The sequence below is a fragment of the Triticum dicoccoides genome, chromosome 7A (assembly GCF_002162155.2).
Source record: "Triticum dicoccoides isolate Atlit2015 ecotype Zavitan chromosome 7A, WEW_v2.0, whole genome shotgun sequence".
Classification (NCBI taxonomy): Eukaryota; Viridiplantae; Streptophyta; class Magnoliopsida; order Poales; family Poaceae; genus Triticum; species Triticum dicoccoides.
Window position 1 is genome coordinate 335,187,972 of NC_041392.1, and position 27,787 is coordinate 335,215,758.

The following is a 27,787-nucleotide window of genomic DNA, read 5'->3' on the forward strand; positions in this document are numbered from 1 at the left end:
GGGCGGCTGCGCGTGAGAGAGACAGAGGAGGGGAGAAGCACGTGGAGAGGTCGAGGGGATTCCAGGGGGTGCGTGGCATCGTTTGGAGTCGTCCAGGGCGTCGGTAGAAGCAGGAGGTGGCCGTCGGTGGCCGCGCGCTTGCTAGCGCACCGCGGGCACACGCCCGTGCCTACTGGCGCGAGGAGGAAGGCGACAGAGGGGGTTGCGGTGATGGACTGGGCCAGTTGGCTGCGCCACTAGCTGGGCCGGCCAGGTTGGCTGCACAGGTGAGGCCAGGTACTAACTCTCTCTCTCTTTTCCTGTATTTCTTTTTCTATTTCATTTCCTCTGTTCTAATTTAGTTTAGCCACTAAATCATTTTAATAAATTCTGTAGGTTATTATATGGCTTGCTAAAATATACACAAAGCCACTCACAAACTTCCAGAATTATTGGAGTTATATTTAATATATATTAAGTATAAATCCAAAGCAAATAATTATTTGATTAATTCAAATGGCCAAAATAAATGTTTGTGAGCTCCTAAAAATACTGGTTTGAATTTTACCTCTTGCCAAAATTTTTATGGAATAATAGGAACATTTTCTTGGACTCATTTGAGAAGATTTTAAAGTTGGTTATTTTTGAACTGATTTCTGAGGGTTTCAACAAACCTCAATTCAACTTTCAGAAATTTTAGACATGATGCATGAGTGCAGTTGCAACTATTTCACTCAGGTATTCTAGGGATGTGACAACTCAACCCCACTAAACAAGAATCTCGTCCCGAGATTCAAGTCATGAGGTAATAAGACAGATGGACACAAGCTAACACAATCTTCAAGATCCAGATGTCTTTCTCGGGGGTGTTGATTCATTGCATCACCTTGATCTCGACGTCTTGCTTTGAGAACTACATCCAACATGACAACGAGTAGAAAGGAAGAACTTTAGAAGAATCAATCTTCATGAGGTTCGAGCGACTTAGGATCATCTTAATGATCACAAGATCAACTCACGGAATGGGACATAGAAACATCTCTGGAGCTGAGAGGCAAAACATGCATCAGGAGGGACGGAAGAAACAATTTGACGAGGGTTTCAAGTAGCGAGGAAAAATTGCCATGATTCCATAACGGGGCACCTCATGAAAGGTTACTCGTGGAATTATTCCCTTAAGTGGAAAAAAGAATTACTTTTGGTACATAGATCATTGAAACTCTTTATACCAGCCTAAGACAATCACAATCGATCGTTTGGCGGAGTTTGAATGGATGATGTGGACTACCTTGTTGAAGACAACCCGATGGATGATTTCTGCTTATCATCAGAAATGGACGGAACCCATGGCAGACTGACACAATGACGGGTGCAAGCTGGGAACAAAATGCAAATACTGGGAATGACCCAACCATCATATCTTCCTGAGATTCAGATCTGGTTGGTAACGAGATATTTCAGACAACATGTCAGGAGAAGAAAGTTTGCAACACAAACCGACGAGATGACGTTGCGAGATTCTCGGGAATTTAACGATGATAGCAAGCTCCAAAACATCAGCTGGTTCTGCTACATACATGTGAACACATTGTCCCAGACAAGCATGATCACGCAGTAGTCTTATAATAAAACACTACCGAGTTCTGATTGGGAACCATCATTGAGATAACGAAGTCTTGTGCATATCCATCCGGGCCCTTCAGGATTAGCGCATGAACTTTTTTCTTTGAACAAATCAATCAGTGGCTTGGTGTGCTAGGAAATACCGATGGGATGGAGGTAGCTAATCTCTCAAGCCATAGTGTACTTCGCACATGCATGACTGACTTGGGATGATTCCAGAGGAATCAAAACTAACTTTCTTGATTTCACGAGGCAACTTGCATCATATGCACGTGAATTAGAGGAAGTCACTTCTTCCATCAAACATAAACTTCATGAGCTAGTACAAAGAAAATGCGTTCAAAAGTTTCCAACGCTAACTTAGATGTTCAACATGAATCATGGACAAGATGAAAATGTTGTTAATGGGCTCAACAACAAACCATCCAGGCTTCCATATAGATGGAATTCCCCAATTAAGTGAACACGATGATAGCATTGGTCAGACCAAAGGATGTAATGGTGTATGCCCGAGGGATCAACCAAGAGTAAGACAACATTACGAACATCGTTGGTTCTGATTTGATTTGAGGATAGCCCACACTCAAATCAAAAATTGGATAATATAATAGCACCGACAACTGATCACGAGGATCAATCAATGAAGATATCATCTTTCTTCAATACACACACACACACTGGGATATCCCTTTAGAATGAACTAAGTCAGATAAAGCTATTATCTTCCAACTCTCCAAGTTATTGCTTAGCTTATCCAACTAGTTCAGGAGTATCCAGCATATATCCTTGGAGAAAGGGTGGTTTATAGAAAGACCAACACTATCACGAACTCAACATAGCGGTCAGGGGATGACCTGGTGATACTTTCGGGAAGATATCCAGAAAATCACGAACCACCAGTATGTCTCTAAGCTCGAGAACAATCTTTCTTTTTAGGCAAGACGATATGATCCAATAAGCAAGGATAGACACAATCCCAACTCTTGATCGAAGAGTGCACCCGGAAAATGAACTAGGTAGCACGATCAATCTTAGAATGATGATTCCATAATCAGCACACCAAGAATGAGATTATCGTCCATTAACCACCAAGCAACAGGGTTGCTAGGAGTATTGATTTCACACATCACGGTTCACTTGTCGGTATTCCGGTTCCAACAAGACGGAACCAAGGAACGAATGATGATGGCGAGAAATATCACTACATCAAGAATTCATGAGAGTTGGTGCAATTCTCATGACATTCCTGACATCAAGAGGGTAATACTTCAGGGTAGAATAGAATCAGAAGCTAGATTGGCATTTTGATCTGCGGAATACAACTGCTTTGACCCAACCCTAGATATGGATGAGGTACTGGAGTTTGTTTCTCCTAGTCATTCTGGAATAGAATGGCTTGATGGACCACAAGAGTAATAGGTATCGATGAACAAATGCACGCATACTCTTGACTATCAATTGATAGACGAGGGTCAGAATACACCTAAAGGGGAACAACTCAAGGAACATATAACCTTCTGAGTTGTGGATGCATATATTAGTATGTCGAACCAAGTTCAACATATTTCTTCCAGATAATCCATGCAGAAGGGTAGGACTGGCAGATTCACAATGCAGAATGGAGAACTCATCAAGAGCACTCTTGTTGTGATCTTTTGGTTCAAAAGAACTTCTGCCATATTGGTTCATGGTATTAGAAGAATGATAAACCACGAACCTCAAGGACTATCACCAAGATTACTAATATCCTAAGGAACTAGCAAACGCTATGAACATGAAGTAACTAGGGTGAATATCGGGTTCAAGAACCCCGGAATAGAATGCCTACTAACTAAATGGCATCACGGGATGCTTTCGAGAATGACGGCCAGAATCATCACACTGGGACACAAAACATGGCTAGATTACTAGGTAATCTTCTAAGACACCTAGGGTCATAATAATAACTCCAACATATATGTCGAGGCAATAGAATACCTCGACTCGGCAATTAGTGTGATTAACCTGGCCTAAAAGAACAACAAAACCAGAGGGAGAGGATTTTGCAAATGCATCAGATGGTTTAGAAACCGGGGATGACTCAGACAGCATAACAGTTGTAAATGCTCAGAAAAAGATTTGAGACATTCACAAGGATTTGCATGGTCACTCAACAACATCATATCAAGGTTCTGGTTCAACTGACAACATACTAAAAGTAGTAGAAACTGAATTGAGGCCTGGAACCAACAATCCTAAGATTCTACGGATTAGTAACACGTGATCCTAATAGAAAGATGAGAAGCCTAGTTCTTAAACCCCGTAGAAGAGAAGAGGATGACTCGGATCAGAAGGGCATAAGGTAAAGGAGTAAAAAGAGCCTTACGTCCCTTCCACAATCAATTACCTTACATAACTAAAGAATTTCTAGACTCAATTTCGACCAGTTTCACTACAAAAAAAATACACTTCCGTGATGATATGTGTTTGTCATAGTAGGTCGCTTTTTTGTCATGCATGTACATCCATGACAAATTTATGACAGAATCAAGATAGTCATACCTGTGCTGTCGTAGAAGTGTTCCATGACATTACCAAAATTATCATCACGGAAGTGTCCACTTCCATGACGATAAATCGCGCGTCACAGAAGTGCTTTCGTCAAGGGTGACCGACACGTGGCATCCACCGTAACGGAACGCCGTTAAGCTATCGGGTCAGGTTTTGGATCCGATAACCCGTTAACAGCCCCGACCAATGGGAAATTTCCACGTGTAAAATTCTTATTGGCCGGACGAAACACATGTCAGCTCGTCAGTGGGTCAGATAGGCGCCTATGATATGTCGACACGTGGCACGGCCCAACAAGTTTAAGTGGGCCGGCCCAACTAAAGGCCCACAAGATTTTGCAGACCATAATGGGCCGGCCCAGCTAAAGGCCCACGAGATTTTGCGGACCGTAATGGGCTGGCCCAGCTAAAGGCCCACAAGATTTTACGGGCCATAATGGGCCGGCCCAGGTAAAGGCCCACAAGATTTTTGTGTGCCATAATGGGCCGGCCTAGGTAAAGCCCACAAGATTCTTGCGGGTCATAATGGGCCGGCCTAGCTAAAGGCCAATGAGATTTCGCCGACATTAATGGGCCGTCCCAGCTGTAGGCCCACAAGATTTTGAGGACCCTAGTAGGCCGGCCCATTAACTGGCTGCCATGTTTTGGGCCAAATGCCGGCCCATATTTGATCCGGTCCATTAATGGTCTGCCACGCTCCGGGCCTAATAGTGGCCCATATGAGATCCGTCCCGTTAAAAGCCTACCACGTTCTGGGCCAAATTACGGCCCAGATCAGGTCCGGCCCTTTAAGAGGCTTTGGGCTCAATTATAGCCCATATCAGATTTGGCCCGTCAACTAGACACTATGCTTTTGGGCCCACTTGCTAAAGGCCCACTTAGTAATTCGGCCTAATATTAGTTTTGGCCTGTTAAGGGCCCGTTTAACATTTCGGCCCTATATTAATTTCAGCCTATTAAAAGCCAGTCATATAGTTGGGCCTAACTACGGCCCTGTTTGCATCCGGCCTGCTCGCAGCCGATATCTGATTGGGCCAAACAAGGATCGAGACAACTTTGGCATGTTAAAAGCCCGTGATTTGATTCGCACAATCATGGGCCGGGGTTCATTTCATGCTTCTGCGTAACTAGTATCAATTAAGAACAAAGCTACTCTATGCAATAAAGAAATTACGGCATAGTAACTTAGAATAAACCTACACTATGCAATAAAGGGTTTAAGGTATATTACATCCACTGGGCATCGAAGTTCGCCACAAGTGATCATAAAGCGCAACGTAGAAGCATATTACAAAAACTGGGCACCATTGCAGCATAACAAAATAATACTGAACCGAGACCACTTCCAAGACAGTTCAAGAAAGGTTAGCCTTGCGGGGGAACTGCTGCGCAAGCTGCTGAGCAAGGTTGTGAGACCGACCTAGCATGTCGATCATAGCTTCCAGGTGTAGCTGTTTAGCGATGAGGTTCTCATTGGTGTTCTCCGCAATCTTTCTTAGAGATAGGACTTCAAGTCGAAGTTGAGTTGCAGAATGCCTTTCTGCTAGAACTTGGGACTGAAGATGTCCAACTGATTCAGACAATGAATTCTGTGAGCTTGTCTGACTGTTAGTGTCAAGTAACTTAAACACTGCATCAATACAAGACTTTGGGGTTTTCTTGCTATCTTCAAGATATTTTTCCTTCTTTGCTGCAATATATGTTGGGTTTGTCTCACAGCCTTCAGCAGACTTGTGCATGCCATCATGCATATCACCCTGAAACAAAGCAGAGAGATGATAGGTTTTCCACGTGTATAAACAAAGATGATAACTATTCTGTCAATTCTATCCAATTTCAAATTAGAAAATAAAGAGTATGTTCAAAATATCAATAGCATAATTTGGCATTGTTCATAATGCGGGGAGCTTCACCACACTACTGGATTACCATGTCAACATAACAAGCATAGATGAAGGGCAAAGAAAATCATTGTATCTATTTTGGATAATGTGCATGGCATGTTGTTCATATCATCAGCAACATCAGTAAGATAAAACACGAGATGACATGGTGCAAATGTGGGCTGCTTCACCACACACTGGATTATAGATCCACAAAAACAAGCATACATATAGGGAGTATTAAGTAATGTGCATGGTATGAATAAGGAATTTGGTTTTACAAGTAAAACTTAGAACTTACGGTTCTTACGAACATGCATTTTGGTAGAAACAGCAAACTAAACAGCAGTAAACGATAGGGAGAATGAGCAAATTAAAAAGCAGTTGAGGATAAAGGCTTTAGAAGGACTGACTTACATCAACAGTTAACACCGGCTTTATAATGCCCTTCTCCATGTCAAGGGAAGGATAACTCAAGAATTTCAGCACATAATCTTCTTCATAAGCATTGCCTGTACTCTACATTTTGTAGAGAGTAACTATAGATATGATAATACTGGAAGGGGTAGAGGATAATGAAGATAAGATGCAGATTGATGCTACATAATCAACTACCAATCCCTGGAAGTACAAGCGTTACAGGACAAAATGTACTGACAAGAGCAATGGGTTACACTTCTGCACTGGCATTGTCTGTGTATTCTACTTGTTGGTAAGATTAAATATAGATCTGATCTTTTTTAGTAAATGGTGAGCGAGGGAGATAAGATGCAGAATGCTACAAAATGAACCAATCCCTCTTCCCATAATACAAGAGTGTTTTGAACACTGGTGTACTATACAAAACGTTCTTATATTATGGGACGGAGGGAGTAGTTGTTAATGTAAGTACAGTGATAGACCACGTTCAGTCCTTACAAGAGGACTGCAGAGCTAAACCTCTTCAAAGCATTGGGTTGATTCTAAATTTATGTAAGAGTCCATAAGGATCTTACAATGTCCACCAAATGGACGATTACGAGGCTAACATGTGAAGTGATGCTACATAATCAAACAGCTATGAAAGTAAATATGGTCATACAGGGCAAGAGGTACTCACAAGAGCAATGCAGTGTGCAGTATAGTTGCGAGATTCTGTGGTCCCTTGAGAACGAATGTTCTTCTGCTAACAGTTTTCGTACAAGTGAGACATTAAGGCAAATGCAGAAATATAGTTCAAATTGTGATGTGATATCATAGACAGTACCTTGCGCTGCAGCCGAGACCAATGTGTAACAAGATTATTCCAGTCACCGTCGGATAAATGTAGCATCGTAGACTTTACAGAAATTTCGTTCAGAGGCTTGCCATCGAAGTGCGCTTGCCTCAGGTACGAACGATACTTCATCAACGAGTGCTTGAAAAGCGCACCAACCCTTGCTCGTCATCACAATCTAGTTTGCGCCTCGCCTATATAAAAGAATGAAATCTTGTGTCTTTTGTCAGCAGAAACATATGCAGTAATGACCATGAATAACATTAGTGCATTACTTACGCGTAAGTTGCGGAGGAAGACTGGAAATTGTTCTGTGTCTGCTGTATAATCTTTCCATGAAGGAAAGATGCGCACAAAGTTCCTGACAACAACATAAGCTTCGTCTTCTAAACTGGGAAGAAATGGAATAGGGGTCCTATTTGCTGCAATAGGGGCTCTCTCTGGTTCGAAAAGGGATTTGGCAACTGGATTTGGTGTACACTTTGCTGGAATGGGGGTTTTGCGTCAAACAGCTGGTGTTATGTCAACTGGCATAATCATACTGTTTGCTGCAGTTGGGGTCTGCTGAGTTGGGGCATCAGAAATGACCAGTGTAGTAGGGCTAGAGTCTGCTAGAGTTGGGGTATTTTGTGGGTCAGGTGATATTGCAACTACACCTAACGGGCTATTTGATTTATCAGGTGCCACTACCTTTTCCAAATAATTTGCTTGTGCTCCTCCACGATCAGCAATCGCCCTCTTCCTTTTGAACGTCTGATACACAAGAACAACATTTGAATGGATAAATATGGTATGATGACAGATGGAATATGTACTGAAAATGGATAGGCAGGGCGTATTTGAAGGAAATATGCCCTAGAGGCAATAATAAAGTTATTATTTATTTCCTTATATCATGATAAATGTTTATTATTCATGCTAGAATTGTATTAACCGGAAACATAATACATGTGTGAATACATAGACATACAGAGTGTCACTAGTATGCCTCTACTTGACTAGCTCATTAATAAAAGATGGTTATGTTTCCTAACCATGAACAAAAGACTTGTTATTTGATTAACGGGATCACATCATTAGAAGAATGATGTGATTGACATGACCCATTCCATTAGCTTAGCACCCGATCGTTTAATATGTTGCTATTGCTTTCTTCATGACTTATACATGTTCCTATGACTATGAGATTATGCAACCCCCGTTTGCCGGAGGAACACTTTGTGTGCTACCAAACGTCACAACATAACTGGGTGATTATAAAGAAGCTCTACAGGTGTCTCCAAAGGTACATGTTGGGTTGGCGTATTTCGAGATTAGGATTTGTCACTCCGATTGTCGGAGAGGTATCGCTGGGCCCTCTCGGTAATGCACATCACATAAGCCTTACAAGCATTGCAACTAATGAGTTAGTTGCGAGATGATGTATTACGAAACGAGTAAAGAGACTTGCCGGTAACGAGATTGAACTAGGTATTGAGATACCGACGATCGAATCTCGGGCAAGTAACATACCGATGACAAAGGGAACAACGTATGTTGTTATGCGGTATGACCGATAAAGATCTTCATAGAATATGTAGGAACCAATATGAGCATCCAGGTTCCGCTATTGGTTATTGACCGGAGACGTGTCTCGGTCATGTCTACATTGTTCTCGAACCGTAGGGTCCGCGCGCTTAACGTTACGATGACAGTTTCATTATGAGTTTATGTATTTTGATGTACTGAAGGTTGTTCGGAGTCCCGGATGTGATCATGGACATGACAAGGAGTCTCGAAATGGTCGAGACATAAAGATCGATATATTGGAAGCCTATATTTGGATATCGGAATCATTCCGGGTGAAATCGAGATTTTACCGGAGTACCGGGGGGTTACCGGAACCCCCCCCCCTACATGGGCCCTAAGGGAGAAGATGAAAGGAGGCAAGAGGTGGCCACGCGCCCCTCCCCTCCCTAGTCCGAATAGGACATGGAGAGGGGGGCGGCGCCCCCCCTTTCCTTTTCCTCTTCCTCCTCTTTCCCACTTCTCCTGCTCCAACTAGGAAAGAAGGGAGTCCTACTCCCGATGGGAGTAGGACTCCCCCTTGGCGCGCCCTCCTTGGCCGGCCGCCCCCTCCCCTTGGCTCCTTTATATACGGGGGCAAGGGGGCACCCTAGAACACACAAGTTGATCTTCGTGATCGTTCCTTAGCCGTGTGCGGTGCCCCCTCCACCATATTCCACCTCGATCATATTGTAGCGGTGCTTAGGCGAAGCCCTGTGACGGTTGAACATCAAGATCGTCACAAGCCGTCGTGCTGACGGAACTCCTCCCCGAAGCTTTGCTGGATCGGAGCCCGGGGAGCGTCATCGAGCTGAACGTGTGCCAAGAACTCGGAGGTGCCGGAGTAACGGTGCTTGGATCGATTGGACCGGGAAGACGTATGACTACTTCCTCTACATTGCGTCAACGCTTCCGCTTCGATCTACGAGGGTACGTAGACAACACTCTCCCCTCTCGTTTCTATGCATCACCATGATCTTGCGTGTGCGTAGGATTTTTTTTGAAATTACTACGTTCCCCAACAGTATTCACATACACGATGCGTAAACTAAGCTAATGGCAGTTCAACAAAGTAGAAGCAATGCAAAGCATCAGTTGCAAGATATGTGCGAGCAATGTAACCTTGGAAAGTTAGAGCAAGTACCTTGATGGGTGAATAAGATAGGGCATCTTCCTCTGACTCCTCCACTAGGGAGCTACATTGACTTAGGTCTCCCTCTAGTTGAGAATCACTGTTAGGATCATATTCTGAGCATGAATCTGTAGGTGGAGAGTGTTTGCATTGCATTGCATCCAGACTTGATTTCAGTCCCTTAATACCAAGTTTGACAGCCATGGCATTGTTCTGCTTTATTCTTTTCATGCGTGCAAGCTCATAATCATTATGATGTTGTTTAGAATCTGAGATTCATGAAAACATAAAAGTAGTCAGATTATCTATGGAATGCATTGCAGTTTCAACTCGGAGAGTGTCTCCCTATAAACCCCTGCATATGCAAAGTTCACCTCCCCAACCGTGCTGACCAGACCACACACAGAGATACACGCCCGAGCGGCGAACATGCATTTTCGAAACTAATTTAGGAAAATTTAGCTGACCAATTAAACAACTCTGTTTTCATAATATCATATTCGTATTTGAACAACTAAGCTTGTTTAGCTTGATGGGTGGAGCAGTGTTATTATGAAATGAAGCACATATTCTGATCGTATAGTGATCATAAAAGGGGGAAACTCTAAGCATATATTTTTTAGGAAAAGAGGGTTTCCCCTCTGATTTCTATTAAAGAAACCACCACGGAACCAACATGATCAATTAAACCCTAAGCACGATCAATTAAACCGGATTATGGCTGTGCCATGGCAGATTTGAAGCTACAAACCGGAGAAATGATATTTAGCATCCATTGTTTGCTTCGAACTAAGAACTAAATTCTAAGAGCTGAAAAGAAAGTAGAGTAACCAAGTTAAGATCTATTTTCTGGTTGAGATCAAAAAGTTGAGGAGATATGAAGTACCACCTCTCTTGCGGCACCGTGTAGGCATCGGGGGTGCGACGGCTGTTGGTGGCGTTGAAGCAGATCTGCGATGGTAGACGGGTGCATCGGGGGATAAGTCCCGTTGCGGTGGAAGAGAAGGTCGTGTGAGCGGCCCCGTCAAAGAGGACGACGGCGCCGATGAAGCGAGAGGAGGCGATGCAAGGCTATTGGTCCGTCACCGTGGATGAGAAACGTCCATCTCTAGCAGTGGACGATGCGGTCTTGGTAGGCGCTCCGGCATGGTGGAGGACGGTGGCGATGGATGTGGTGGAGGACGGCGGCGGTGGATGGGGTGGCGGACGGAGGCTGGTGTGGGAATGGGGTGTTCTAGCGCGGACGGTGTATGAATGGGAAAATGGAGGGAGAGGTACAGGGAACCATGTTTTTGGGACGTGCCTGTCTGAAATATGGGAAAGTTACGAACTTATCCCCCGTTTCAAATTTGGACGTCTCGTCGGTTGGGGATAGGACGGTAATCTCGCATCTCCCAAATATTTGCTGGTAACTATTTCGGGCGAGGAGAGGGTGTTTTGTCGCCCACGGTTGGCGCCCATGGTGTATGAACGGGGCTGACAGGTAGGGTGGTTGTGTCACGTCTGATGGAAGTTACACATCTGCCCCTATTTAAAATATTAGCCTACATCGAGGAGAGTTTGTTTTGCCGCCGACCGTGTATGAATGGGGAATGGAGGGAGAAATAGAGGTCTTTCGAACGAGCTTGAATCAAATGAGTTTTGCCGCCAATGTTTGACGCCCACCGTGTCGGAATGGGCTCAGAGGCGGTCGTGTCACGTCTAATTGAAGTTACTAACCTACCCCTATTTAGAGCAGTGGGAATCGGGCCGATGGATTGTCCGTGTAATGGGTAGACAGTAATTTCCATCTCCCAAACACTTGGCTTCGGGCAGCCGATGTGGGAGTGGACATTTTGCTATTTCTTTCGAATTTTGGGACAATAAGCATCCACGTTTACCCTGGCAACTAAATTCGAATCCATTTTGTATTCCTATATGAATCTTTATAAATCATTCTATGTGTTTTTATATATCTTCAAAAGGACGACAAAGATGTATTCCACTGTCATATATGAATATGGTTTAGAAATGCCGATACTCAAATTCAGAAACTAGAATCCAGTTTAACGTGAATTCGAATATTTGGAACACTTCATGTCCAACTGAAATGTCACACGCAGCATAATGTGTACTCCCATTTAGATATGTACACAAGCGATGTATCAAGATTCAAATACCGAGTCAATCAACCAAGAATGTACGGAACTAATAGACATACAAACACTTATAGAGTATATGGATCAATAATATCAACTAACATACATAAGCCAGGCCGCTGTACTTTTTTTGGCTACAACAGCATCCTTTTTTTAGCCAGCATCTTGGCCCTTTCCGATGCGTGCCACTTATGGTCCATCTATACTAGTATTGCTGAATGCACATTCAGCCCGATTGGCATATTTGTAGGTCTGGCACAGCAATCCAAATGAAATGTCTCCGAGTCTTATCAATTAATACAGACTAGTGCTCAAATAAAATTACAAACAAAAAAACAAAAAAAACAATTATTACATGATCTCTAAAACAAATGGTTTGATTGATTACATGAACAGACAACACAAAGGTTATTCAAGTATGGAAAGAACATTTCACCTATGATTTACCAAGTAGGAATTTAATTTCCTTTTTTCCTTCAGGACCTTAACAATCTTGTCAGTCTCAACTTGCTTCGTTTTGAAATCCACCAAATATTTAATGGTTGTCTTGAGTACTGCTTGTGATTATGTTGTTTGCTTCCTCAACATGTCAACTTCATCTCTAAGTGCAGAAGCAGAATCTCTTTCTACCACTAGTTTAGCCTCTAGAGCATCAGCAGTTGGCAATTCATAATGCATGATTGGGCCGGTGCCACTGCTGTGGGATGATGCAACGTCCATGGGGACCTCACTCTTTGATCTTGGGCTAACCTGTTTTGCCATTAAAGTTCCGATTGGATTCAGAAAAGTTGAAGTTAGCAAAACATCTCAACTGGGAGTTATAACAACAAACCAGTTAAACAAACAAGGAATTAAAGAGTTTCACTTGGATGCTGAAAAGTAGTTATTAACATCACTGTAACCCGCTGTTGCAGCAGCAAAGCAGTTAAACAAACAAGTAGATATTTAAGTTAAGGCAAATAGGTAATTCTTAACAGTAAGTATCAAACACATAGATAGGCGCAGTCTACAATATGATTAACAGGCTGTGCCATTATGTAATCAGTAGCAAACTAAATTAAGCCAAGCAACGTAATTGAACAATTTTGCAATAAGTGGCTAACTAAAATTCCGAGAAGCAAGTAACTGAACTTACACTAGTTCTTTGTACAGGCACACTGCAACTTCTTTTTCGCTTACATGGTTGTACGAAGGAGTCCATGGCATCGGTTGCTTGGATACGCAGTCCCAATACTTCTTTCTTCCCACACAGCATGGGTAAGTCGAATGGTTAATCTGGTAAGATGGTGTGTCCTTGATATGTTATATGAGGACGTGTAGTCAGACTAGTTGTAGCCAAACACATCACACTGGCTTTCACTGTATATTTCATGCGATTATTTTTGGCATATCGAGATATAAGCAATCTACAATACGATGAAAAGACTGGCATCCTTCACATTATTGGCGAACTCAGTTCATAGAAACAAGCAATTCAACCATTCTGTGGGTAAATCAAAAGCGCCACTGGAATATTTTTCACTATCCAATCATACACGCAAAAAGGGGCGACGCCACCATAGGGGCTGGTATGGGCGGCCGCCTCAGGTGGTTGGAAAGTGTGCACCTAGTTTGAGTCGTCCAGGTTGGCCCACACTAGTTTTGTTCATCCCAACGCACGAGCAGGCAATGTAAAAAATAAAGAAAAATGTTTCAATTTGGATGGACCAATAACATAAGTACAAGGCAGGCCCTATAGCAGGCTCGCGGCCCAAATGAGTGCCTCCCATATCGATCGACAGCAGGAAAAATCCCAATTCATTCGCTCCAGCCTCCAGTCTGATTCGCTCCTAACCTAGCCGCCGCTGGACAGACCGACACAGCACTTCCTCGCACCCTCGTTGGAGGGCGGTCGCCGGGCTTCAAGCGAACGGAAGGACAAGAAGATGAAGATCCAACCCTGTGTGTAGCCTGTGTGGGAGGCAGCGGCGGCAGCACGGGCATGGCATCGAGCTTGCGCAAACGAATAGTCACTAATTGCAAGAGTAGCATGCGCAACGAGCAGGTACATCACATCCCTGATTATATCTAATTCAACTCTTCAATTTCTGGCCAATAGTTATACCTGACGGTGTTGTAAAACTGCTTGTATGTAGGGAATCTATGAGAAAATGAATACTGAACTGACTGAATCTGATGTATCTAATCTAGTTTCCGGTGCAAACATACAAGCTCATGTTGTTCTTGAGCTCGAAGTGTCTAATGAACAGACTGCTAATGAAGGATTTGATGCAAACATTTTACATGCTCCTGGTGATGAACATATAGTGTCTAATGAGGGATCTAATGCAAGCATTTTGCAAGCTCATTGAAGGATTTAGTGTCTAATGATGATCTACTATGTTGAGAGAGACAGAGATTTGCAGGCATTGATGACAAGCAAATTATAGTGCATTTTCATAGCTTGAGGAAACATCGAGGCCATCTACCAGAAAGTCCCTGTATCATGACAACATAGCATAAATACTTTTCTAATCTGTTGTTTGAAACTATTGGCATACTTGTGCAGGATAGATATATTGATATGCAGTTTGCGCACTGGTTATACATGCAATTACACTTCGATATTTTCAGCCAGAGAACGAATAATTCAAGCAGGTATAGACCATGTTTGTAGTCCTTGTACACCATGTTGCATTTTGTTTTTTTTTTGTTGCTTGCATCATTTAGTGTTTATAATCTGAACTACTTTGGATCATTAGCTGGTTTTCAAAGTGCATGCAGCTTCACATTTCTTAACTTATGTTGATTTCCGGAGTGCAAGTGCCTTCGTATTTTTTAAGTTAAATGTTCGCCCCTAGTAACTTGAATTCGTGGATCAGCCACTTCACACAAATCACACACGAATGCCAGTACGAATTAAATGAAATGCAGGGACTTACGCTAGCTCGTTGTACAGGCTCACTGCAGCTCTGCTTGCGCTTGGGATGTTCCATGTACAAGTCCATGTTACCACTTCCTTGGATGTGCAGGCCTTGTGCTCCTTGCATCCCCCTCTGCATTTTTGACACGGCAAATGGTTGATCAAATAAGAGGAATTGACCTTGATGTTGTACCGGAGGACAGATACTTACAAGGTTATACGGGTGTGCAAGATGTGTACCAGATCCCGTAGCACCGTCATGCTTCGCTAAAATATGGATTTGCTTGCTTCAGATGATATCTCCAGAAGAAATAAGAGTTAAGGTCAGAGTTGCATAGGCGTGTAAGCTAAGACAGCAGTGAAAGGATATACAAACATCATCGGGACAGTGCACAAGGGAGTGATGTGTGGATACCTAGTTTGGGCCGGCGTTTGGGCATGCTCGCCTAGCTAGAGTGCGGGTCACTTCAGAGCCGTTGAGGGTGATGCGCTGGCGTTGGCTGGCTGTGCACGGATGCAGATCTTGAGTGGCAGTGGAGCGCTACGATGCGGTGGACCAGACCGTTGGTGAAGCCCGAACGGCCTCGGGGGGCGGAGGTGCGACGATGTGCTCGGTGAAGTAGCCCCAGTGAGCTGGGAGACGGTGTCGGTGAAGCGCACCTGATGCGGTGGAACTCGATGTATGTGAGGCACGTCGGTTGCGGCGGCCGACGTTGTCGGTGGACCACCCGGTGCGGTGGACAAGGGCGTAGATGAGGTAGCTCCGGTGCGGTGGTGAAGCGCGACCGTTGTCTTCATCGTCGTCGTCCGGCACAGAGGTGTGGAACGGTGGGGAAAGAGATGAGACAAGGGGCGATTCGAGGGTTGGCGGCGAATTAGGGATTTGAGCAATCTGGGCGCGGAAGGGGACGGTGGAGAAGAGAGATTTTGCAGGGCTGGAATTGGGGCCGCCAGATATTTCAATCCGAAACGTGGAAGCGCGAACTTATATTGTCGTCGTCCTTTTTGGGGGGAGGGGGGTGGGTGGCTGGGTGCTATGCGTCCGTCCGACACACGCGACCACCCCGACAGGACTATGCCTCGGTGCCTTAAGGCACCTGCCTTTGTGTCCATGACATATGGGCCCAACAGGTGGCTGGCTCACATGTCAGTGACGCAAAGGCAGTTGCCTTTAAGGCACCGAAGCAGCATCCACAACGACACGACCCTGGTTTGCCTGGTGCACCTACATTTGAGAATGCAAACGAATCTTCTTTCACTTGCAAATGAATCTGTATGTATTACCATGCCCGTGTTTTCCTTGCAATAATTAGTCATTCGAAACGAGATACTCCATCCGTTCACTTTTGTAAGTCGTTTCAAACAACTTAAAATGAACTGTTTTGCACATTGTCTGAAATGTCTTCAAGGTCTTATAAAAGTGAACAGAGGGAGTACTATAAATTAATTAATGAGGAGTTATTTGAAAAAAAATCAAAACGGTACCCACGCTAACGTGGATTAGAGTGTGTCTCACATAATTAGTTATTTGAATTAGAGTGTGTGTCACGTAGTTAGTTATTTGAATTAGAGTGTGTGTCACGTAGCGATCTCCAATTCTAACGTGGATTTCGCATTTCACTATATCCACACTACTTTTTTAATACAAATGCATATGTATATGATGAACACCATGGTAGTGAGAAAACTTTTGGATGGATTCAAACATATGACCTACAAAATAGCACAACAAACTGAGTCAATGTCAACTTTTTGAAACTTAGGAAGCTATCGGTTTCCAACACACGTTCATTCTTTCTCTCCATGTTTCGATCTCTAAGTCTCTCAACTACACAACCCCCGTTTCCACTCTGTTACCAAATGTATTTACCTCACACACCTGCCATTGCACCCCATGTCGAGCTCTCTCCCCCCTCTCCCTCTCACCCTCTCGCGCTAAATACATGCATTGCCTATCTAGCCCCCCCAACCTCTCGAGCATGCGCACACACGCACATTGTATATCTAGGTCACTCCCTCGAGACTGTCTCACTCTTTCTTCCGTACGGTGGGCCACACTCGCTCAATTTCGCTCTCTTTATCCGAGTCTTTTTTAACCTCATTTCTTTCACACACAAATGATATATCTCCCTGTTCGGGCCTCGATCGACACACTCTATACTCTCTCACGCAGATTGTCTATCTAGGTCAGTCCATCCAAGCCGCCACCACTCTTTCGACCTCATGGTGGGCCACGCACACTCAATCTCTCTCTCTATCTCTCTATCTCTCTCTCTCTTCATATGTCTTGATTGACCTTGCTCTTTCTCGGATAAAAACGATATATCACCATGTTTGAGCCCAATTCGACCTATTCACATTGTATACTCTCTCACGCACATCATCTATCTAGGTCACTCTCTCCAACCCGTCTCACTCTTTCGATCGCACGGCGACCCTATGTGATTGGTTGACCTTGCTTCCTCCCACGCACAAAATATATCTACACGTCTTCACTTACTGGTGGGTTCCATGTGTGCTCTCTCTCTCTCTCTCTCCTCCCCTTCTGCGTTTAGACGCACGGGCAAACAGGAAGAACTCGCGGGCGATATTGCCGTTGACCATATCTGGACGCGTTCACAAGTCAAGGCACCAGTTTCACGTACTAGCAGCACTAGTCAGTGTGTACGTGCAATGCACGTTAATTTGGATGTATATTAAGTGCATGCGGATATTAACTACTAGGATATTATTTGCGTGTTGTCATCTGATTAGCACTATTTTTGGCATGAAATTAACTGCATGCTAAACATGTTGAGCGCTCGACATTGAAGCAGTCTAGGTCGTTGGATGACAAGGAATACATGTGGCTTGATGACGTTTTATATTTAATTTGATATGGCTCTAGCAGAACATTCAATCGATCAAACCATACATTTCATTCAGTCTGACTCCGACTGTAAATTATACGATGATCAATATAAAATAAACAGAAATGATAAACGTTCGGATTTTAAGCATGGCAATCCGAACATTTTTCATGGCAAATTTAGATTATGTGGCGGCGGCGGGGGCCTCTCGCGGTGGAAGCGGCTCCTCTGCCGTGCTCTGTGTGTCGTCGAGCCACTGACCGACGGCGACGGCGGCGTCTTGCGCTGTTGTTGGTGTACTCTTGGACGTTGGCCTAGCTTCAAGGAAGGCCAAAATGTTCTGGACTTCGGAGCAAGTCGACTGGCGGGAGGAGGCGACTGGCGTTGGTGCAAGAAAGCGGTCGACGGCGGCCATCCATACCGCTGAGGGGGGCACTGGCACCCGCGCAGGGACAGGCGCTGTCAACGGCGCGACGGAGACATTCGTGTGCACGGGCACCGGCACGGGCGCGCATGTCAGTGCACGCGCAGGCGCAGGCGCTGGCAGGTGCACAGGCACCGGCATGGGCGTGCGCGTCAGTGCACGCGCACGCGCATGCGCTGGCAGGTGCACGGGCGCGTGAAAGTCGGCGGGCACCTCGTGGAACCCCGTGGGATCAAGCTTGGCGACAATGTGCGGCTCCTAGCCCATCAATGCCACGAGGATGGGCGCTGGCGCAGTCGAGGCGACGGGAGCCGGAACGGGAGCGGGGATAGGCGCGGCGTCTTCCCGCAAGGCCAGTTCAAGCTCGTCCCAGAGCGCCTTATGTTCTTGAGACTCCGGCTGAGTGTCTTCCTCAGGAAACTGGAACACTAAGGTCAGACCATCGTGATGCGGCATGGCGTACGTTTAGGTCAGGCTAGTTGGAGGTAGACGACAGGAGAATCGGAGAGGAAGAGAGAGGATTGTAGCGATATAGTACCGGGTGGTGCGGGGTTGATTTTAAACTGCGGCGCCGGTGACATTAAAAGTGGGAGCAGTTGGGACGACGGTGGGCGGCGGAGCCTGGTCAAAGGGCTCGCCTCCCGGTGAGCCTACACAGCGGTCTGCTCGCACGCCTCCCTAACAGCCGGCGCAGCGGTCTGCTCGCACACCTCCCATCGACTTACACGCTTGCTCGGACGGCACCTGCCGATTGCCGATGAGAAGCGGGGACTCATGGCGGCACGTAAACGCCCACGGTTTCAATAGTGAAAGCGTTCGCCTTAATGTGACAGGTCTTTGTTCCAAAATACCTTGGCTCTTCATTTGTGCAACTTGTCATAAGCAGCTTGTCTCAAATTGAAGAAAAAACTTACAAAGTAATATTTGTTCCATATCACGTGACCATGCTTAGTTTCAAGAATTTATGCTCACTTTTGGATTTTCAGAAATTTAAGATCCAGGATTCGAAACAATATCATAACCTGCATCATGCAATAAATTTTCATGCCGTACATCTGTCCTGTTGTATTTCTTAAGAAAGGATTTGGTCAAACATTTTGCTTAGTTAGACTTCAGACAAGTTATATATGAAAAGTAAAAGGATAATCCCTCCGTACCAGTGCATTGCCTGATATATTAAATCAAGTATTAGGCATGAACAAACGGGCTCAATTCTATGCTCATCCTGGTGTAGTAGTAGTAGTACTAGGCAATGCAGTTGACGGGTGACCTTGACGAGCGGCGACCGATGGAATTGAACCGTGCTCGGCACGGTAGGTAACGTTGTCTAGTTACTAAAGCATCCCTCCGTTGTTCATCGGTAGTCATTATGGACCGGGGACATGGGAGGAATTTCCTAGGGCTGGAATTCTGGCCGCCCGATATTTCGACTTGAAACGCTGAGGCTCGACTGGTTGGGGTAATGGGGTTGCCTAATGTGCATACCACGCATGCCACCGAAGGACACGAGCCCGCTTTTTTTAGGATCAACACGAGCCAAGGTCTGGCTGGTACACCATTGGGTCCTACCATTCAAGAATACGAAAGGAACCTTTTAAATTGCCGAATGAATCTATGTGTATTACAATACCCGTATTTTCCTTGCAAATACTAATCTCAACGTGGTAATTGATTTATGACGAGTTGTTGAATTAGAGTGAGTTTGTGATATAGTGATCTCAACATGGATTTCACATTTCATGGTATCCCTAGTAAGTTTTCCAATGCAAATTCAAATTTAAAATATGAACAACATGGAGGTGAGAAAACTTTGTATGTATCAAGCATATGACCACACACACACACAAAGAGACACACACGCACGAACACAACAACAATCCAATAAGTATAGTGCATCTATTTTCCCAAACCATGCATGTATGACACGAATTCAAAAATACTCCTTCTATTCCTAAATATTAGTCTTTTAGAGAGTTCAACAAGTGACTACTTACGGAGCAAAATGAGTGAATCTAGACTCTAAAATATGTCTATATACATCCGTATGTGCTAGTCCATTTGAAGACTCTAAAAAGACTAATATTTGGGAACGAAGGGAGTAAAATGTAAGACATCCATAGTCCTTAGTTCAATATTTAAAATGAACATGAAACTGAAACATGAATATTAAGTCTATTACTACAGTACATGCAAATGTTCTGTTTAGGCGGAGCTATGATTGTCGGGGGTCAACCCCTCGACCTTAGATAAAATTGTGGAGCTCTATTTAGGGTTGTTTAGATTATATTTGTCCCCACCCTCCCAGCCACCGATTGGTTGTGCACCCCCACCCCTCCTCCCCGGGAGAATATCATGTGCCCCCATACCTTAGATGCTATATGCCGATACGAGTTGCTTGGAGCTTGTAGATCTGAGATATAGCAGCTCACATGATGTGTCTTAATATTTCTGCAGGAAACCTTGATGAGTTTGAGAATTGCACACAATTTGTACAAAAACTACTTAGATGCCCTTTGATCCCATATCCAACGACCTCGAAGCTCGTATCACCGTAGCATCTAAGCTGAAGGAGGACATCATATTCTCCTGTATGTAAGAATATCATGTGCTACCACACCTTAGATGCTTTGGTGATACAAGCTCTTCGGAGGCGTTGGATTTGTGACCCAACACCTCCTCGGTGGTTCGAATGGTTTTTTGCAGAAAAGCCCCAAAAGAGTTCGGCCACTACTTACAAGCACAAAGACTGCTCAGATGCCATTGGATCTCAGATCAAATGACCTCCAAGCTCGTATCACTGTAGCATCAAGCTGCGATAGCACCTTATGTTTTCTCGCACATGAGAGTATGAGGTGCTCCCGCACCGTAGATTCTATGGTGATACGAGTTCACTGAGATCTAACGGCCCACAATAGGAGGTTTGAATATTTTTGCAATATACGGCTGATATAGTTTGGGAAATGCGCAGAAAGTACAAGTACTACGCATGTGCCATCTGATCACTGATCATACGACCTAGATGCTCATATCACCATAGCGGGTAATTAAGCTACGGGGAGCACCTAATATGAGCACTGGGGAGCCGTTGGATCGAAGATGCAGCGGCACAAACGAGGCCTGAATGTTTTATTTGCAAAAAAAACCTTTGGAGAGTTTGGAAATTGCGCATAATTACAAAGACTACTCCCAAGCCATTGGATCTCACTTCCAGCAGTGTAAAAACTCGTATCACCATAGTATCTAAGCTGCGGGGTGGATGTGATATTCTATGCCGCTGTCATTTTTTTTGTAAACTTGCAAAATATGTGTAACTCGTGTCGTTACTTGTCTAACCGCGCAAAGTGTTTGTTCAAAAAAAACCATCCTACACTGAAATATCGGAACAACACACGGGGGTCCCACTTGTCATTAATCAAATTTGGACCTAAAACTAACAAATCTGAAAGACGAGATTCGAACTGGCAACCTGGACTACAAAGCGTAAGTCGATAGCCTGAAAAAACAAACGGTTGTTGGCTTTGTCCCATAACGTGATTTTATTTATACAGTACTTTCGTTGAGTAGAGTAGAGGGAGTGCCTCGTCAACACGTGCATGACCGTTGTCTCGCTTACTGGTGGGTCCCAGGTCTGCGATCTCAATCTCTCTTCTCTCCATCGTCTAACCTTTGCACGGGCACACACGAAGAGCTGCGCTAGCTTGCCGTGGTGTTATTACAACTAAAAAAAGCTTGGAAAATAGAAGAATCACCTAGAACAAGAGACATTGTGGCTGGTCGAGACGGAGCTAACCACATCTATCCTCCGTGCCATGTTTGCATGATGAAGTTGTGTGGCTAGTGGGGTGTTTTCGACCGACTGGCTGGGTCCCGAGATCGAACCATACGTACTACTTCTGATACAATATATTTTTACACGCACATTTTTCCTCCGTGCCGAGACGTGGCACACCCTACCGCACGGTTTCAGGGTCCTCCCGGGTGGTGCACGCATATGTTCTTCCTGACGTGGGACGCCCTACCGCGCGTTTTCTGGGTCCTCCTCGGTCGTAGCGCCGAAGCAAGTAAATGAGTTGTCAAATCACGAAAGACCACCTTTCCCACGGAGTACATCAGTGAAGCACGGTGGCTAGCTAGTTGGGCTAGTTCGACCGATTAGCTAGGCCGCCGCCACATTTGTTTTTTCACCCCTTTTTTATATACTTGCCGGCAGGTAAATATAAATATCCACCGCGGCGTTGCTCTTGTGTTTGGGTGCGGCAGGATTTTTATTTTTTTGGTTGACGGGAGCAGGCGCGGCAGGATTTTTAATTTTTTAATTGACGGGAGCAGACGCGGCAGCAATTAGTCACGTTGACTCCGCCTGTAAAAACCCACTGCTCCCTGATGTGAGAAGTCGTCGACTGGTGTTTTACCGTGGTGAAAACTAAAAGATTCCCCGCTCCCTCCGCCTTCCCGTAGATTGCATTGCCTTTCAGCTGTTTCACCACCTTTGCTTCCTCTCCCCATTGCTTCTACCTGGTGCCGTGGCGGCGCAGCAGATCACGGAGTCCGAGGTGAGGCTCCTGACACAGGAGCTCCATGCCAAGGATGCGGAGCTCAGGGACAAGGACATGGAGCTCCATGAGCTCAAGGAGGAGAGGAGTGCCATGCTCCTCCGTTATGTTCGGGAGTTCACAGAGCTTCAAAAGCGGTAGGCGTCCACCACAAAGATGCTCAAGGCGTCGGGGGCATTGCTGCAGAAAGCGGGAGATATGATAGGCCGTCAGGGCAGCCGACTGGAGCGCGAGCGGGCCGATCGTGACGAGGTCCAGGATTGCCTCAGCCACTTGGTGAACCAAGTTTCCACACACGTGTTGTGGCTACGCAATGCCTACCGCCGTGCCAGCGCGATGATGCCGGTCGTCAGGCTAAACCCATTCGACCACCCGGTCGACTTCAATGAGCTGTGGCTTCCTGACCTGGTCTCCTTCTTCACCTATATCTGCGAGGAGCTGAGCCGTCTCCGCGTGATGGTGGGGGCTGAGCTGGACAAGGAGGGGTTGCAGTCTGCCGTCGCCGTTGCCGGGTGAATCCTTTCAGGGCTCCGTCACCGGAATCCATTCATGCCATTAGACACCGTCTTTGACGAGCTGGCACCCGTCGACCGGGAGCGGGCTCTGCGGGCGGTTGCACCCTACATCACCAACGTCGTGCGCCTTGAGAAGCAGAGGGACTTCGGTGGTGTTTAGGCGCCCTCTGCATGGGCATGTCCATGTCTCGGCGCAACATGACCGTTGGATCAAACTCAGACGGTGCAGATCAGTCACTGTAGCACAAAGCGTGTGGGTGTGTTTGGTTGCATTCTCATCTCAATATAGTTGTTTCCTCTTTGTGTATTTGTTACATATAGGAGTAGTTGACATGCGCACAACATCATTTGTTATCGTCATATCTTACTACACTAGCAACAAGATTGTGTAGTACTGATGTATGAACCACTGCACATGCCTAGTAGTAGGAGCACTGTGTATGTTCAAGTGGCTGCCGTGTTTCGCACTCCTCCATCGTAAGAGTGGAAACGCTTGTTGTAATCATTTTTTCTTTTGGAAAAATAGTGGACACGCTCTACCGTGCGGATCCTCCTCCAGCCATGCACTAAATTACTCACTTTCACCAACGTGTGGGACAGCCAGCATCGGGGTCCACCAGCCATGCACTAAATTACTCCGTAGTAGAGTGACGGTATACTACCCCGATCGAAGCGCTGCAGTAATGCCCAATGAGCCGTCATATCACAAAAATCCCCTCCTTTCCAGCAGTAAGTTGGACGGACGAAGCAACCATCATTTCACTCTTATCTCTCAGCTTCCTCTCTACCCAACCCTCGCTTCTGCCTCATCTTGTTCCTCATTTCTTCAAAAAAACCCGACCTGCTTCTGCCATTGTTCTTCTCTCCCAAAGAAGGAAAGGTGAGCGCATCAATGGTGTTGATTCTGGCCAAGGCCCGGTCTTGCAACCCCGAGACTGATCCTATAACTCCCTCTCTCTTCTTCTTTTGGGTTAGTGATTATGGTTTCTTTTCTTTTATTTCTATTTGACAGTTTCTTGATGGACGCTGGAGCACCGGCCGAAGTGATGTCTATGGCTCCGGCCAAAACCATCGAGGCTCATGGTATGAAGAAGCGCAAGCACCCTGCCGAGACTACCGCAGACAAGCTCAAAGCCATCACGCTGTCCAAGCCCCCCTCTCCGGGATCCCTCATTAAGCAAGTCCAGGTAATATCTCTTCTTGACGATCTTTTTCTCGATCTTGATCGTGTTTTTTCATCTAACACGCAGTACTAGTACTAGTAGTACAACTTTCTGGGTGATCTTGCATGTGATTTTTGTGTGCGAAATGACGGTTCTAAATTCCTCTTTTGACCAAAACATGCAAGAGGTTGACACTGATTTCTTATAGATTACTTTCAACTACTCCCTCTGTCCCAAATTTCTTGTCTTAGATTTTTCTAGATATGGATGTATCTAATACTAAAATGTGACTTGATACATCCGTATCTAGACAAATCTAAGACAAGAATTTTGGGATGGAGGTAGTACTTTATGAACATCAATGCTACCTTTTAAGAGGGTATATTTGCCTCAGTAACTGTGTTATGGATTTTGCATGTAATCCCTCTGCTCTCATGCCTTTGAAGACATGTTCTAGTGTCTTTGTTCACTCATTTCTGTGCATATATGTAGTCATATATGGAGTATAATATCGAAAATCATCTTATATTTCTGAACGGAGGTAGTAATAAAATATGGTTTCTGTTTGAATTAGAACCAGGTCCGCGGTGGAGATGAAGTTCTCAAAGTCATGCCGTGTGAACTGGAAGACCTGATGATGAGTTATACTGCTGAACTATCCAGCTGTTGTGTCCTTGTCGCACGTGTCCTGAACTAGTGTTTTCCTGTAGCATTGTTGTCAGGCGTGTTCTCGAGGCTGTACTTGACCACAACAATTTCCTGGTTGTGCCTTCGATTATGAAGGGTGTGGTTCTTGTAAAGCTTCCCAACAAATCTGATGCGGCATGTCTTCATCATCATGTTTATGAGTGGAAAGACCACTTTGTTAGGTTCTCCAAGGTTGGCAAGATGGTGATGGTGCGTGTAGACATCTCACACGAAGTCCATGGCCAAGTCAGTTATGCGGGGTTCATCCCGTAGGTCGGTGACAAGAAATAGTATGCAGAGTTTAGTTAGTGCACCTTTGCTTGTCTGTAGTAAGTCCTATTGTTCAGGACTTGATTTGTGTTTGTGAACCCTGTATTGTTTATTAGTACTACCGCTTTTGGTGTGTGGTCAGTCCTGAGAACGGTCTATGTTAATGTCTGTCCACTCAATTCAGTCTGTATATTTTGAAGTATCCAGATCATATTTTTTGTGAGGACGGTTTATCAATTATGGTTACACTCCAATATCTGTATGCATTGCCGGGTTTATCGCACCCACCAGGATTTCTAGTCCCATGGATGTTCGGTCCATACAATTTGTCACGACCTTTGGATTGTCGTGCTTGTGGGAGTAGGCAGGGCCCGTGCATGCCACGCGTAGTTGGACGATCAATCTTCTATTTAGTACTTCAACATAGTGATTTCCTGGTAAGGATTCACTCATGTCACATCAAGTAAATCTTATTGATTTACTGTCTAAATCTTATTTATTTTTGATGTCATGTTTTCTTTCTTTTCCTGCAATTTTATGATGCAGGTTTTGCCATGTGACATTCATCACAGAAGAAACTGTTTGGTTTGCTCTACGATGGCTGTTTTTGCAGGTTTCACTTCTTATGTCGTGTCAGTAACAAAGGCACTATCCATCACTTATATTACTGGAAAAAATTGGATCAGTCTATTGTCCGAGTACAAGCTGAATCCCTATGATGAACTGCGGTTTGGTTTAACAAAAATGCCACAATTAGTCCTTCTCGTGTTTAAAAGAAATGAAGAAAAAAAACTGGATCACAGTCACGGATCCTAGTCAAGTTAGAAAGCTGATCATAGCAGACCAGACACGATAGCCGCTGTCTCGCACAGATCGAGCACCGGCAGTTGCTCTAGCACTGACAGCGGCAGCAGCTCAGTCTGATCCAGCTGAGGATTGGGCACCGATGGCGTCAATGGATCAGTCCGATCTACCGGAGGATCGGGCATCGACACCGGCACCTGCTCCGACACCAGCACCAGCTCTACAAGGAGCACCATCTCCGGCAGCAGCAGCGGCTTCGGCACCTGCACCAACACTTGCACTTACATCTGCTCCGGCCCATGCAGTTGCACCGGCAACAGACTGGGCTGCAGTTCGCACTTCATATACCAAAGTCCTTACAAAAACTGACATGTCCACCTTCTTGGTAAGCATTGGCCGCCCAAGTGCTTCGTTCTTTTTTCTTTCCATGTTGTTTCACATGATTCACTGTGTTGATCTAACTGTTTGGGTATGTCTTCTTGTTTGCAAACAGAGAATTCCTAGAGCAACGAGGGAGTCGTTCAACAATCCGGGCGACCGCGGCCAAGTTTCTCTTACCATGCGCAGCCTTGGTGTGAATGAACCTGCTCAATATACCGTAAGTACAAAGGATGGTCGCATGATGATTGATGCTAAAGGATGGTCAAGGTTCAAATCTAAATCATATCTTGCGGTAGGGGATGATGTCAAAATCGAACTTTCTCGGCAAGGAGAGCTGGTCCAAATCAACTTTGAAATTAGCAGCATGCAACTGCTGAACTGATCTATCCTTCGAGATTTTGATGTAATAATCTGGCATGGTGAAACAAGTGTCCTGTGTGTATAAGTAGTACGACATTATTATTTATCACATGGTATATCATTGATAGAATTTCAACTCTGATTGCTGGTTAGGAACTGTCGTTCGATTTCATTCCAACAGCTTCCGTGCTTTATTCAATTTTGTGTATTCGCCTTGCGACAACATCTAAAACCAGCGCTGTACCGATCGCTTGCAATATGAAAAGCGCTGAGGTAGAACACATGGGCCCCAAAACATGCAGGGTCGGCCTGCGGCCCAAAGTCCAGAACCGTGAGCCTATCTGAGTATTATATTCTCAGCTGAACCCCCATAAAAAAACCTGAACCCCCATAATGCCCGTGCGTTGCAGAGGGAGTATATTTCTCGGCAAGGTGAGTTTGTGATATAAAAGGGACTCCACCTGTGATATAAAAGGGTCGGAACGGAATGCGTGGTCGTGTTCATCGGGAGGGCTTGGACGGAAGAGGCGATGGAAACGAGGCCTGGCATACCGCACAACGGAGGAAACAGACCTCCTATGGTCGAAACAGGGGTCCTGTTGATCGGGAGGGGTGTGGCGTACCGCAAAACGGAGGAAACGGACCTCCTACGGTCGAAACGGGGGTCCTGTTGATCGGGAGGGGTGTGGCGTATCGCAAAACGGAGGAAACGGACCTCCTACGGTCGAAACGGGGGTCCTGTTGATCGGGAGGGGTGTGGCGTACCGCAAAACAA